Genomic DNA, 16248 nt, shown 5'->3' on the forward strand with positions numbered 1-16248 from the left:
CTTGTATTGGACTGTCGCAAATGCAGCAAAGGCCCCAAATGCAGTGTTTGCACAAAATGGGTATTTTTTTTAAAACCAGAATATAACTGCAGTATTTAAAGCTTGGATTGGACTGTCTGTCGCAAATGCAGCAAAGGCTCCAAATACAGTGTTTTGCACAAAATGGGTATTTTTTTCAAAACCAGAATATAACAGCAGTATTTAACGCTTGTATTGAACTGTCACTAATGCAGCAAAGACTGTATATCTAGTGTCTTGCACAAAATGGGTGTTTTTTTTAAACCAGTTTATAACTGCAGAATTTAAAGCTTCAATTAGACTGTCACAAATGCAGCAAAGGCCGCAAATGTAGTGTCTTGCACACAATGGGTGTTTTTTTTATTACCAGAATATAACAGCAGTATTTAAAGCTTGTATTGAACTGTCACAAGTGCAGCAAAAGCCCCAAATATAGTGTCTTGCACAAAATGGCTGGTATTTTCAACCAGAATATAACTGCAGTATTTAAAGCTTCAATTTAGCCGTCACAAATGCAGCAAAGGCCACAAATGTAGTATCTTGCACAACATAGGTTTTTTTTTATTACCGGAATATAACAGCGGTTTTTAAAGGTTGTATTGGACTGTCACAAATTCAGTAAAAGCCGCAAATCTAGTGTCTTGCACAAAATGAGTGCTTTTTTCTATATCAGAATATAACAGCGGTATTTAAAGCTTGTATTTGACTGTCACAAATGCAACAAAGGCCGCAATTTTTTTTTCTTTTTTAAAACCAGAAAATAACAACATTATTTAATGCTTGTATTGGACTGTCACAAATGCAGCAAAGGCCGCAAATCTATTATCTTGCACAAAATGGGCGTTTTTTCAATACAAGAATATAACAGCGGTATTTAAAGCTTGTATTGGACTGTCACAAAAAGCAACAAAGGCCGCAAATTTTGTGTCTTGCCAAAATTAGTGTTTTTTTAATAACAGAATATAACAGCGGTATTTGAATCTTGTATTGGACAGTCACACATGCAGCAAAAGCCCCAAATGCAGTGTCTTGCACAAAATTGGTGTTTTTCTTAAATCAGAATATAACTGCAGTATTTAAAGCTTGTATTCGACTGTCACAAATGCAGCAAAAGCCCCAAATGTAGTGTCTTGTACAAGATGGGTGTTTTTTTTTTTTAAACTAGAATATAACAGCATTATTTAAAGCTTGTTGTGGACTATAACTAATCCACAAAGGCCGCAAAACTAGTGTCTTGAATACAATGGGTGTTTTTTTAAAACCAGAATATGACAGCAGTATTTATAGCATGTATTGGACTGTCACAAATGCAGCAAAGGCCTCAAATCTAGTGTTTTGCACAAAATGGCAGTTTTTTTAACACCAGAATATAACAGTGGTATTTAAAGTTTGTATTGGACTGTCACTAATGCAGCAAAGGCTGCAAATCTAGTGTCTTGTACAAAATTGGTGTTTTTTTTAAACCAGAATATAACAGCAGTATTTAACACTTGTATTGGACTTTAACAAATGCAGCAAAGGCTGCATATCTAGTGTCTTGCCAAAATTGGTGTTTTTTTTAAACCAGAATATAACAGCTGTATTTTAAACATGTATTAGACTGTCACAAATGCTGCAAAGGCCGCAAATCTAGTATTTTGCACAAACTGGGTGCTTTTTTCAATACCAGAATATAACAGCAGTATTTACAGCTTGTATTGGACTGTCAGAAATGCAGAAAAGGACGCAAATCTAATGTCTTGCACAAAATGGGTGTTTTCTTTTTAAACAAGAATATAACAGCAGTATTTAAAGCTTGTATTGGGCTGTCACAAATGCAGCAAAAGCCCCAAATGTAGTGTCTTGCACAAAATGGGTGATTTTTTTAATACTAGAATATAACAGCATTTTTTAAAGCTTGATTTGGGCCAGGCATGTCCAAACTGCGGCCCTCCAGCTGTTGCAAAACTACAACTCCCAGCATGCCTTAATAGCTGTAAAGCTACCCAGGCATGCTGGGAGTTGTAGTTTTGCAACAGCTGGAGGGCCGCAGTTTGGACATGCCTGATTTGGGCTGTCACAAATGCAGCAAACGCCCCAAATGTATTGTCTTGCACAAAATGGGTGTTTTTTGAAAACCAGAATATAACAGCAGTATTTAAAGCTTGTATTGGACAGTCACAAATTCAGCAAAGGCCCCAAATGTAGTGTATTGCACAATTTTTTTTTAAACCAGATTATAACAGCGGTATTTAAAGCTTTTATTGGACTGTCACAAATGCAGCAAAGTCCTCAAATCTAGTTTCTTGAACAAAATTGGTGTTTTGTTTTTTAAATATTAGAATATAACAGTAGTATTTAAAGCTTGTATTTTCCTTTCACAAATGCAGCAAAGGCCGCAAATCTAGTGTTTTGCATAAAATTGGTGTTTTTTTTAACCCCTAAAGGTATATTAGACGCTGTTTTGATAACAGCGTCTAATATACCTACTACCTGGTCCTCTGGTGGTCCCTTTTGTTAGGATCGACCAACAGAGGACACAGGTAGGTCAGTAAAGTCGCACCAAACACTACACTACACCCCCCCGTCACTTATTAACCCCTTATAAACCCCTGATCACCCCATATAAACTCCCTGATCACCCCCCCTGTCATTGATCACCCCCCCTGTCATGCTCCGTTCCGACGTCCGTATGATTTTTACGGATCCACAGATACATGGATCGGATCCGCAAAACACATACGGACGTCTGAATGGAGCCTTACAGGGGGGTGATCAATGACAGGCGGGTGATCACCCATATAGATTCCCTGATCACCCCCTGTCATTGATCACCCCCCTGTCATTGATCAACCCCTGCAAGGCTCCATTCAGACGTCCGTATGATTTTTACGGTTCCATGGATACATGGATCGGATCCGCAAAACACATGAGGACGTCTGAATGGAGCCTTACAGGGGGGTGATCATCCCATATACACTCCCTGATCACCCCCTGTCATTGATCACCCCCCTGTAAGGCTCCATTCAGACGTCCGCATGTGTTTTGCGGATCCGATCCATGTATCCATGGATCCGTAAAAATCATATGGACGTCTGAATGGAGCCTTACAGGGGGTGATCAATGACAGGGGGGTGATCACCCATATACACTCCCTGATCACCCCCTGTCATTGATCACCCCCCTGTAAGGCTCCATTCAGACGTCTGCATGTGTTTTGCGGATCCGATTCATGTATCCATGGATCCGTAAAAATCATACGGACCTCTGAATAGAGCCTTACAGGGGGGTGATCAATGATGGAGGTGATCAGGGAGTCTATATGGGTGATCACCACCCTGTCATTGATCACCCCCCCTGTAAGGCTCCATTCAGACATTTTTTTGGCCCAAGTTAGCGGAAATATATATATTTTTTTGTTTGTTTTTTCTTACAAAGTCTCATATTCCACTAACTTGTGTCAAAAAATAAAATCTCACCTGAACTCACCATACCCCTCACGGAATCCAAATGCGTAAACATTTTTAGACATTTATATTCCAGACTTCTTCTCACGCTTTAGGGCCCCTAAAAAGCCAGGGCAGTATAAATACCCCACATGTGACCCCATTTCGGAAAGAAGACACCCCAAGGTATTCGCTGAGGGGCATATTAAGTCCATGAAAGATTGAAATTTTTGTCCTAAGTTAGCGGAAAGTGAGACTTTGTGAGAAAAAAACAAAAAAAAAAAATCAATTTCCGCTAACTTATGCAAAAAAAAAAAATTCTATGAACTCGCCAGGCCCCTCATTGAATACCTCGGGGTGTCTTCTTTCCAAAGTGGGGTCACATGTGGGGTATTTCTACTGCCCTGGCTTTTTAGGGGCCCTAAAGCGTGAGAAGAAGTCTGGGATCCAAATGTCTAAAAATGCCCCCCTAAAAGGAATTTGGGCACCTTTGCGCATCTAGGCTGCAAAAAAGTTTCACACATGTGGTATCGCCATACTAAGGAGAAGTTGGGGAATGTGTTTTGGGGTGTCATTTTACATATACCCATACTGGGTGAGAGAAATATCTTGGTCAAATGCCAACTTTGTATAAAAAAATGGGAAAAGTTGTCTTTTGCCAAGATATTTCTCTCACCCAGCATGGGTATATGTAAAATGACACCCCAAAACACATTCCCCAACTTCTCCTGAGTACAGCGATACCAGATGTGTGACACTTTTTTGCAGCCAAGGTGGGCAAAGGGGCACATATTCCAAAGTGCACCTTTCGGATTTCGCAGGCCATTTTTTACACATTTTGATTGCAAAGTTCTTCTCACACATTTGGGCCCCTAAATTGCCAGGGCAGTATAACTACCCCACAAGTGACTCCATTTTGGAAAGAAGACACCCCAAGGTATTCTGTGAGTGGCATGGCGAGTTCCTAGAATTTTTTATTTTTTGTCACAAGTTAGTGGAATATGAGACTTTGTAAGAAAAAAATAAAAATCATCATTTTCCGCTAACTTGTGACAAAAAATAAAAAGTTCTATGAACTCACTATGCCCATCAGGGAATACCTTAGGGTGCCTACTTTCCGAAACGGGGTCATTTGTGGGGGTTTTCTACTGTCTGGGCATTGTAGAACCTCAGGAAACATGACAGGTGCTCAGAAAGTCAGAGCGGCTTCAAAAAGCAGAAATTCACATTTTTGTACCATAGTTTGTAAACGCTATAACTTTTACCCAAACCATTTTTTTTTCCCAAACATTTTTTTTAAATCAAAGACATGTACAATAAATTTAGCGAATCTATGAGTTGTGTGCTGCGATTGGCCAGCACTGCAGCAAGGGACACGCCTCCTATAAAAAATCAGTCCAGTACAACAGACGGAGCTGAGACACCGGAGCCTATACCGGGCGAACGGAGCGGCGCCCAGGCATACTAGTAAGTGCAGGGGGACCCCTGGGCGCCGCTCTGCCCACAGGTATAGTTAGTTTTTAGTTTGTATACGAGTGAAAGGTCCTCTTTAAAGCTTGTATATAAAAAAGGTCAAAGGTTTGAGCAGCTCTCACCTGCCGAGGATTCCACTGTGTAGCACGGAACAACTCCTTCACTCGAATCAGGAGAAATGCGAAGTATGAAGAAAAAAGGGGAATTTTGTCCAGTTTGTAGTTGTGGTAATCCAAAGGCTTTTATTCAATAATCACGTGAAAATAAAATCCAGGTACAAGAAAGCAGGTCTACATGTTTCGGGCACAATTCATTTTAGCCCTTACTCATGACAAATTTCAAATACACTGTGAGTTGTTCTTATAGGGAGGAGGGAGAGGCTCCTACACCTGAAGCAATCAGGCTGAGAGTCAATCCCTCCTCTCCACAAGTGTGCACATAAGTAAAAACATACCAAAATTAGATAATATAGTCTGTATAAAACAAGGGTTTAAAGGAATAGAGCAAACAGGGAAGGAAGGAAGAGGAAGAAAAGAGAAAAAAATAAAATAAAAAATAAAAATGTATATATATAATTTTTTTGTAAATAAATAAAAAGCTGGATGTACAATTAATACTGTAGAATGAGATCCAGCCTTTTATTTAGGCCTTGTGGTTGGCGACTTTCTAATCGGAAAATCCAATAAGAGTCTCTATTTAAGAGTTTCCTTTTTCTATCGCCACCTCTTATTGGTTTTTTAACCTTTTCAATACCCTGTACTGACATATAGGAGACATCACCACCATGTATTGTAGCAAAATGAAGGCTTGCCGCAGATATATTGCGGTTCTCATGGTGCGGTATGTCTGATATATGTTTTCTGATGCGTGTTTTTATTGCATTAGTCGTACATCCTACATATTGCAACTTGCACCTTGTGCATGTTATACAATAAATTGCATAGGTAGTATTGCAGTTAAGGAAAGATTGTATTTTAAAAACCTGGCCATTAACGCTGGACTCAAAACTTTGACAGATTTTCATGTCTGCAGCAAGTGCAAATGGAATGGCCACATTTATAATTCCCTTTTGTTGACAACCAGGTATTATGAAGTGTACGGGACTTATCATTTTTGAAGAGAGATGGACTCACAGAGCTGGCTATGGTAGGTGCCATCCTGGCTGCACATTGTATACCTTTTTGTGCCATTGCTGTCCATTTTTTGTCACACGCTAGCACTGGGAAGTGCTTTTTGACGATGTTACAAATTTGATTATATTCATTACTATATTGTGTGACAAAAATATTTTTTCTTTCATGATTGGATGTCTCTCTAATATTTTCTCCCTTTATTTTTACTTGTGTGGCCAATAATAAGTTCCTGTTCATGTTTAGAATATCTCCGTTGCATTTTTCCATCATTTTTTGTGAATATGCTCTATGTGTCAATCTTCTTATAATATTTTGAGCCTCCGCTGCATAGGCTGAATCATCACTGCAATTTCTTTTAGCCCTAATTAGTTCTCCTTTAGGTAAATTTCTTATGATATGTATAGGGTGGCAAGACTGGGCATGCAATAATGTATTGCCTGCTGTTGGTTTTCTGTATGTGCTGGTGCATATGGAGGCCGTGGCGGAGTCCCCCCTGAGGCGGAGATCCAGAAACTCAGTGTTACTGGTGCTGTGTTGAACGGTAAACTGGATACCGTTCACACATGCATTCAGATATTCAGCAAAGAATGGTATGGCCGCCACATCACCAGACCAAATGAAGATCAGGTCATCGATGTAACGGCCATACCACTCCACGCAGTCTGAAAAGGGGTTGGTGTCGATGAGGAGAAAGCTCCTCTCCCACCATGCCATAAATATATTAGCAATGGAGGGAGAGAATTTGGCCCCCATCGACACCCCCGATGTCTGCAGGAAAAACTTTCCATCAGACATAAAATAATTCCGCCTCAGGAGGAAGTCCACCACAGCCACCACATACTCCAATAGCACCGCAGAAAAATTTCCATAATTCTCCAGAAACCATACCAGAAAAATATTTACCAAGTCATGGGGGATACTAGGATAAAGTGCAACTATGTCAGCTGTTACCCAAGAGTGTTTTTGGGACCATTTAAAGTTTTGTACTGCTTGTAGGACCGATTTGGTATCCCTCAAGAAGCCAGGGATATTAGGGATTAGGGGTTGCAGTAGTGAGTCAACCCACTGGCATAGGCGTTCTGAATACGACCCTATGCCCGAAACAATTGGTCTCAGTGGAGGGGGAAAAAATGGTTTATGCACTTTTGGTAGAGCGTGTACAATTGGAATAACTGGAAATGCAACAAAGATATAATCTTGAGGATACCCAAGTTAAATCCTTGTAACAGCAAGGCTTTCAGTTCTTTCTGAAAAGAGGGGAGCGGGTCGCCCTGTAAAGCGCTATAGATCCTGTCATTTTGTAGCATATGATGAATACGGGATCTATACAGTTCACTTTCAAGGATGACCACCGCTCCCCCCTTATCAGCTTGCCTCACAACAATGTCATCTCTATTGCTAAGATTGCGCAATGCTAGAGATTCTTTTTTGGATAAATTATTTGAGTCCTTGTGTTGTGAGGCTACTGAATTGTTCAGTGAGACTAGATTCCTCTCAACTAGTTCCTGAAATCTGTCCAGTGCATGAGATCTGGATTGCACCGGATAGAAGTCACGGTTGGAAGGGTTAAAGTCTGACGAACAATAGACAGGGTTAGAGGAGAGACAGGTATTTTCCAATTCAATTAGATCATATACATGTAACATTTCATTAAAAGACATACTGGTTGGATTAAATGTGTGATCTGGAATCAAAGTTGGATTGGTAATACCTGGAGCTGGATCCACATTAGAGGTGAATATGCAAGCTGCAGCCTCTCCTGGACTGCACTCCTGTGAGTCTGTTGGTTGGAAATGCTGCTGCAGAGTTAAACTGCGAGCGAGTCTGTTCACGTCCAATATGGTTTTGTACAAATCAAAATGACATGACGGAGCAAACGTTAAACCTTTGCCTAGAACTGTGAGTTCATGTTCTGACAATATGCAAGCCGACAAGTTGATTATTTGTAGTTCGTTTTCCCCTTCCTGAATCTTGCGGGGTAACGGCGACTTGCGGTGTCGTCGACCTCCTCTGCGTTTTTTGACGCCTGTCTGTGTGGACTGGATCCTTGTGTCGGTCGATTATTTGAGGTTTCAATCTGGGTCAGGTTGGTGTCACATTCCGATTCAGGTGAATAGGCCTCCGTGGAGCTGAATGAGACTCTGCGGCGTTGTTTTTTTTTTTTTAGAGCGCAAGCCTCTTAGTATAGATCTTGGTGTATATGTCTGCATATCTGACCAGGTATATACTTCTTTGCGACTATAGTCGAGTAAGTCTCTATTAAAAATTCTACAGTATTAATTGTACATCCAGCTTTTTATTTATTTACTAAAAAATTATATATATAATTATTTTTTTTTTTTCTCTTTTCTTCCTCTTCCTTCCTTCCCTGTTTGCTCTATTCCTTTAAACCCTTGTTTTATACAGACTATATTATCTAATTTTGGTATGTTTTTACTTATGTGCACACTTGTGGAGAGGAGGGATTGACTCTCAGCCTGATTGCTTCAGGTGTAGGAGCCTCTCCCTCTTCCCTATAAGAACAACTCACAGTGTATTTGAAATTTGTCATGATTAAGGGCTAAAATTCAATTGTGCCTGAAACATGTAGACCTGCTTTCTTGTACCTGGATTTTATATTCACGTGATTATTGAATAAAAGCCTTTGGATTACCATAACTAAAAGCTGGACAAAATTCCCTTTTTTCTTCATACTTAAAGCTTGTATAGGACTGTCACAAATGCAGCAAAGGCCCCAAATGTATTGTCTTGCACAAAATGTTTTTTTTTTTTAAACCAGAATAGCAGTAACAGCAGTATTTAACGATTGTATTGGACTGTCACTGATGCAGCAAAAATTGCAAATCTAGTGTCTTGCACAAAATCGGTGTATTTTAAAACCAGAATATAACAGCAGCATTCAACGCTTGTATTGAACTCACAAATGTAGCAAATGCCCCAATTCTAGTGTCTTGCACAAAATGGGTGTTTTTTTAATAACAGAATATAACTGCAGTATTCAACGCTTGTATTGGACTGTCACTAAAGCAGCAAAGGCTGCAAAGGTTCTTTATGGGTAAAATTATTATTTTTTCAACCACAATTAAACAGATGGATTTAATTAATTTTCTTTCACTATCACAAATGCAGTACAGGGCACAAATGTGCTTTTTATATTAAAAAAATATATTATTTGTCCACACAGAATCTAACAGATGGATTTACTTGGATTGTACTTTACAGAAAAAAATGGGAATATGTCAACCCCTGGGTCCCTGAACTCACAGACGGATTTTTTTTAAATATTATTTTCCCTTCCCCTGGCACATATGCAGTGCAGGTGCACTTAAAAAATGTGTTTATGTTTCCCACTGTACTAAAAGAACAAGGTTAAATTATTGTCCCTGGCACATATGCAGTGCAGGTGCACTTAAAAAATGTGTTTATGTTTCCCACTGTACTAAAAGAACAAGGTTAAATTATTGTCCCTGGCACATATGCAGTGCTGGTGCACTGAACTTGCACAAAATGTCGGCTGACGCCCACCTAACTAACATTTTCTGTGTCACTGGGCTCAGGGCAAGTTACAGAAATGTTGCACTGCACCCACAAAACAAAATCACAGTAGATCGCATAGTTAATAGCAAGTTGTGATGTGATATCAGATAGATTATTTCTTTCCTAGCATCCTATCCCTACACTAGTAAGAGCAGAGTGACGTGTGGCGCTATGTGACTCCAGCTTATATAGAGGCTGGATCACATGCTGCAATGGCCAATCACAGCCATGCCATTAGTAGGCATGGCTGTGATGGCTTCTAAGGGTGCACTAGTTAAACGCTTGTTGATTGGCTGCAGCCTATCAAAAAGCACCATTAAATTGCCGAACACCGAACTCAAACCCAAACTTTTACTGAAAAGTTCAGGTTCGGGTCCGGGTTCCAAAAATCCTAAATCTCGGTATGAACCCGAACTTTACAGTTCGGTTTTACTCAACCCTATCTATGACAAAAACTAGTAGTTGCTGCTAACAAATTAGAAGTCAGATTTTAACAACCATGTAGATTAACCCATGCAGTGTTTATCCAGAGGAAGACAAAGCAACCTATTAGCATTTTCATACTTCAACGTACTTGAAGAAAAGAAAATCTATCAAGAAAAATCATTTACCTGTCTATACGTCTTCTATGTATTAATCTTTTACATGATAATTTGGTCATACTTTGGTCTCCAAAGGTATAAAGTAAAATTGTCCTTCTCACTAATTTGCTTTTGAATCCTCTGTATGTATAAGCCTGGTACCCCCAGTCTCTGTTTGACCTCTACCCTAAGGTTGATGGCTGCCTGTATATTAAACACAGCAAATGCTGTTGTGGACAACACACAGTATTTGTTTCACAATTATTACACACCACCAAACTATGTAAAATAAATTAATCTTTATGAATTAATAACAACCATAGCATAGAAAACAGAAAGACATGACTAACTTCTGGCAAGGTGCCAAGACTAGTAGATCAATCATGACTACAGTTATGCAAGAGAGAAATCATTTCATATAAAGTACAAATTCCAATAATAGTAAACACATAAGCACAATGTAAAAAATTGAATCTCATCTAATTGCACCCTCAAAGAGTAAAAGATATATAGAAACCAATAAATAGGCAACAAAGGACCCGACGTTCTGAACTGTAAAGGTTTTTTGTACCCGGACCTGAACCAAAACATTTTCGTAAAAGTTTGGGTTTGAGTTTGGTGTTCGGTGATTTAATGGCGCTTTTTGAAAGGCTGCAGGGCAGCAAATCAACAAGCGTTCAACTCGTGTGCCCATAGAAGCCATCACAGCCATGCCTACTAATGGCATGGTTGTGATTGGCCAAGTGCAGCATGTGACCCAGCCTCTATATAAGCTGGAGTCACGTAGCGCCGCATGTCCCTCTGCTCTTACTAGTTGTAGGGATAGGATGCTGCTGCTGTGAGGGAGAGATTAGGAAATACTCTGATATCTGCACTTGGTGTGTAGTCTGCGATCTACAGTATTTTTTTTTTTGGGGGTGCAATGCAAAAATTTTGTACCCTGCCCTGAGCCCAGTGAGACAGAATTTTTTTTTTTATCCATCTGTTAGTTAGGTGGGGATCGGCGGCCAGCACTGCATATGTGCCAGGGACAATCATGTAATCCTGTTCCTGTAGTTCAGTGGCTGACACATACCCATTTTTAAAGTGCACCTGCACTGCATATGTACCAGGTAGTGATGAGCGACAGGGGTCATTTTCAAATTCGCGATTTCACAAATATTTTGTTGAATATTCGGCGAATATTCACAAATTTGAATATTCATTATATTCTACTTTTTTTACATGAAAAATCGACAAGGTAATGATTGCGTAATATGCAAATTTTTATCGCATATTTCAATATTTCAATTGCCGAGAAGCAGGGAGGAATCATGTTTTACTTGGCAATTGAAAAATTTGCGATAAAAATGAGCATTATTAAAATTCGCATTACAAAAATTATTAATCAAAAATCTTGAATATTCGAAATTGCGAATATATATCACTATATTCTAAATATTTGCGAATTTTCGAAGTCCCTATATTCACGATAAAAATTTGCATTTCGAATATTCGTGATCAACACTAGTGCCAGGGGAAGGGAAAATAATACCGTCTGTGAGTTCAGGGACCCAGGGGGTGACATATCCCCATTTTTTTCTGTAAAGTACCCCTGTGCTGGATTTCTGAGAGTGAAATATAATCTATTAAAACCAACTGTTCCATTGTGGGGTGACATATAAAAAATTTTTGTTGTAAAGTACCTCTGAGCTGTGCACTGCACTGAGCTGTGCAGTGCTTAATTTGTGAGATTGAAATATAATCTCAGTTTCATTTAGGGTTAAAGAAACCCTTTTTTGGCGGCAATAAAGTACCTTTTTGCCCTGTGCTGCTTTTCTGACAGTCCAATAAAACCGCCAAATACTGCAGTAACAATTGTGTGTTGAAAAATTCAAATTTTGGTTGCTAGAAAGTACATTTGCGGCCTACGCTGCGTTCCTGTCAGTCAAATAAAATCATTAAATACCGCTGTTAAATTTTTGGGCTTCAAATTCCCAATTTTGGGTGTAAAGTACCTCTGAACATGTGACAGGCAGGCACATAAATGCAGCAAATCCATCTGTTCCATTGTAATGGTGACATATCCACCTTTTGTTATGTAAAAAAAAAATGTGCTTCATTTGTGAGAGTGCAATATAATCTCAGTTAAATCCATCTGTTGCATTGTGTGTGAGAAAAAAAACGTATTTTGGGCAATAAAGTACCTTTGCTGCCTGCACTGCATAGCAGAACGGGCAATAAGTAAAACAAAATTGTCTGTTCCATTGTTGGGTGACATTAACCCATTTTTCCCATCAAAAAACCTCTGCTCTGCCTAGGTGACAGGGACCTAAATTTCTAAAATTCATCTGTTCCATTGTTGGGTGACTAACCCATTTTGGCCGTCAAAAAAACCCTGCTCTGCATTGTTCACAAGGAACTTAATTTAGTAAAAACGTCTGTTACTTCAGTGGGTGTCCGGAAAAAAATGTGGAGAGGGTCCAACAAGGGACGTGTCCCTAGTCGTGGTGCTGCCAGTCTTGGTGGAGCTCCTGTTACAGGGAGAGGACATGGTCGATCTGTGCCAGCTACACGCCCAAGTGAAACACCTTCCTCAGGTGCGAGTAGGCGACAGAACCTTCAGCATTATTTGTTAGGGCCGAATGCGGCTCTACGAATGGTGAGGCCAGAACAAGTACAGGTGATAGTAGATTGGGTGGCTGACAGTGCCACCACTTCCTTCACATTGTCTCCCACCCAGTCTCCTTCTGAAAGATCAGAGTTGGAACCTGCAGCACATGGCCATCAGCCTTTCACCTCACCCCTCTTGCAAATCAGCCAAGCAGTCTGAGCCCCAAGTCATACAGAGGTCTCTTCTGCTTTTTGATGACTCTACCAGGATTTCCCAGGGCCATCTACATAGCCCTGCCCGACAAGTGGAAGAGATTGAGTGCACCAATGCCCAACCACTTATGTTTCAGGATGGGAGGACCACAGCAGCATGTCTCGGATGATGATGAAACACAGGTGTCAACTGCTGCGGCTTTGTGCAGTCTGCAGACCGACAAGAAGGGCAGGGGTAAAGAGTGGGTGGAAGATGATGTGGAGGATGATGAGATACTAGACCCCACATGGAATCAAGGTCATGCGAGTGACATGTGCAGTTTGGAGGAAGAGGCGGTGGTCGCACAGAGGCACCAGCGCAGCAAAAGATGGAGCAGGGTGCAAAAGTGTAATCTACCATTTTTGCCGTGTACAAACCCCTGCTCTGCATAGGTGACAGGGACCTAAATTTTGTAAAATCGTTTGTTCAATTGGTGGGTGACATGCACCCAGTTTTGCCATGAATAAACCCCTGCTCTGCATAGATGACAAGGACCTAAATTTCTAAAAATCGTCTGTTACATTCTCGGGGGACATTTTACCATTTTTGTCGTATACAAACCCCTGCTCTGCATAGGTGACAGGGACCTAAATTTCTAAAATTCGTCTGTTACATTGATGGTTGACATTAACCAATTTTTGCCGATGAAAAACCCCTGCTCTGAATTGCTGACAGGGAACTAAATTTAGTAAAAATGTCTGTTACTGATCGGAAGATGCGCGACTACAAGTGCACGCTGGTAGACGCGCTGCTGATGGCATTCACACCTGACAGCGGGAGCTCAGTGGAAGCACAAGGCAAAGGCTGAGGAGGGGGAAGAGGTCTCCAACGCAGCTGGGGCACCGCCAGCACCTCAGAAGGCAGGCTTAGCATGGCCGAAATGTGGAAACGTTTTGTCAGCACGCCACAACAACCTGCACCACCTGCCCCCTTCAACTTCTGGGTCTCCAAATTGGGCACATGGCCTGAGCTTGCCCTTTACACCTTGGAGGTGCTCGCCTGCCCTGCAGCCAGTGTATTGTATAAACGTTTGTTTAGCACAGCAGGAGGGGGTTATCACAGACAGACGCAGACGCCTGTCCACAGCCAATGTGGACAAGCTCACATTCATTAAAATGAACCAGGCAGGGATCCCACAGGACTTGTCCGTACCTTGTGCAGAATAGTTTAGTGCTCTCATTAAGAGAAACAAAATAAGAGTATTGCAGGTTTGATACCTTTTAATGGCTAACAAAAATAGAAGTAATGATGTTACATAGCGAGCTTTCGAGACATCACCAGTCTCTTCATCAGGCATACTACAAGAATATATGAAGAAACAGCAATATATATACAATAAGAACAGAGGCATGAATGAATGGACATTTGAAATAAAAAACAAAACAAAAACAGAACAACATATTAAAGATCTTGAGAATGAGTCCTTAACCCCTTCACGCAACATCACGTACATGTACGTGGGGGAATGTGGTGCCTCACCGCATCCCCACGTGCATGTACGTGATCGGCTTCACTGTCAGCGCAGGGACCTGAGCGATGAAGATTCAGTGAAGCCGGCGTGCTGGGGTTGCTAGGCAACCCTAGAAGCCGGAAGGAGTTGTATTAGACCCCTGACCCGCCCACGATCGCTGTGATTGGTCCAATACTGCAGAGGGACCAATCGCAGCGCATCGGGGCAGGTAAGGGGGGGTTAGGGAGGGACTGTGTGCCTCTCCTTCTCTGATCGTCCCCATTCCTGTCAGGGAAGCGATCAGAAAAGGAGAGAGTGACAATCTACAGTACCTGACATATGTATACTAGTCATGGAGCACTGCTACTTAGCACTCCATGACTAGTATACTCGTCATGGCATAAAACTGTCACCATGTCTGCAGACATGGTGACAGCGCTGAGTGCCGGCTGTTACACACAGCCAGGGACTCAGGCTCAATGCCGAGGGGGGTCCTGTGACCCCCGTATCGGCGATAGGGTAGTTAGGCACCCCCCCTATGGGCGATCGCCCATCGATTTGGGGCAATTTTTAGGTTTCTGATCCCTGCGGTCAGGGACCGCAGGGATCAGAAACTACATTGAGCGATCGCTCAATGTAGTTTCTGATCCCTGCGGTCAGGGACCGCAGGGATCAGAAATCTAAAAATTGCCCCAAATCGATTTTTTTTACCCCCCCTGCACCCCTGAATTCCATTTATGTGGCGGGGTGCCTGGGGCGGTTTGTGGGCGGTGCGGGGCGGTGCGGGGCGGTGCGTGGCGGTGTGGCAGTTGCAGGAGGCGGGCGGTGCGGCAGGCGGGATCGTGATCCCCCGCCTCCCATTATAATCATCGTTGGCGTCTAGTGGGTATACCAGGGTGCCAGCACATTGCTGGCACCCTGGTATAAACGGCTGACATCGGTGATGTGATGTCAGCCGTTTAACCCTTTCCATACCGCGGTCCGTACGGACCGCGGTATGGAAAAGGTTAACAGCTCAGGGAGCTCCCTCCCTCTCCCATCGGAGGGCTGCTGTACCTTTGCAGCCCCCCGATGGAGAGGGAGAGAGCCCCCAGACAGCCCCCCCAGAGCCCCGTCCTTACCCTTCCCCGTCTGCGCAGTTCTGAACATAACTGAGCAGACGGGGAAGGTTCCCATGGCAACAGGACGCCTCTCAGGCGCCCTGCTGTCCATGGTGCTGAACAGATCTATGCTGAAAGCATAGATCTGTTCAGTGTAAGTAAAATATAGTATAGTGCAATATATATTGTACTGTACTGTATTATACAGACATCAGACCCACTGGATCTTCAAGAACCAAGTGGGTCTGGGTCAAAAAAAAAGGTGAAAAAAGTAAAAATCAAAAAACACATTTATCACTGATTAAACATGAGAAAAATAAAATTCCCTACACATGTTTGGTATCGCCGCGTCCGTAACGACCTGATCTATAAAACGGTCATGTTACTTTTCCCGAACGGTGAACGCCATAAAAATAAAAAATAAAAAACTATGATGAAATTAAAATTTTGCCCACCTTACTTCCCCAAAAAAGATAATAAAAGTGATCAAAAAAGTCGCATGTACTCCAAAATTGTAACAATCAAACCGTCATCTCATCCCGCAAAAAATGAGACCCTACTTAAGATAATCACCCAAAAACTGAAAAAACTATGGCTCTTAGACTATGGAAACACTAAAACATCATTTTTTTTGTTTCAAAAATGAAATCATTGTGTAAAACTTATATAAATAAAAAAAAGTATAC

Source organism: Bufo gargarizans, chromosome 2 (genome assembly GCF_014858855.1).
Source record: "Bufo gargarizans isolate SCDJY-AF-19 chromosome 2, ASM1485885v1, whole genome shotgun sequence".
NCBI lineage: Eukaryota > Metazoa > Chordata > Amphibia > Anura > Bufonidae > Bufo > Bufo gargarizans.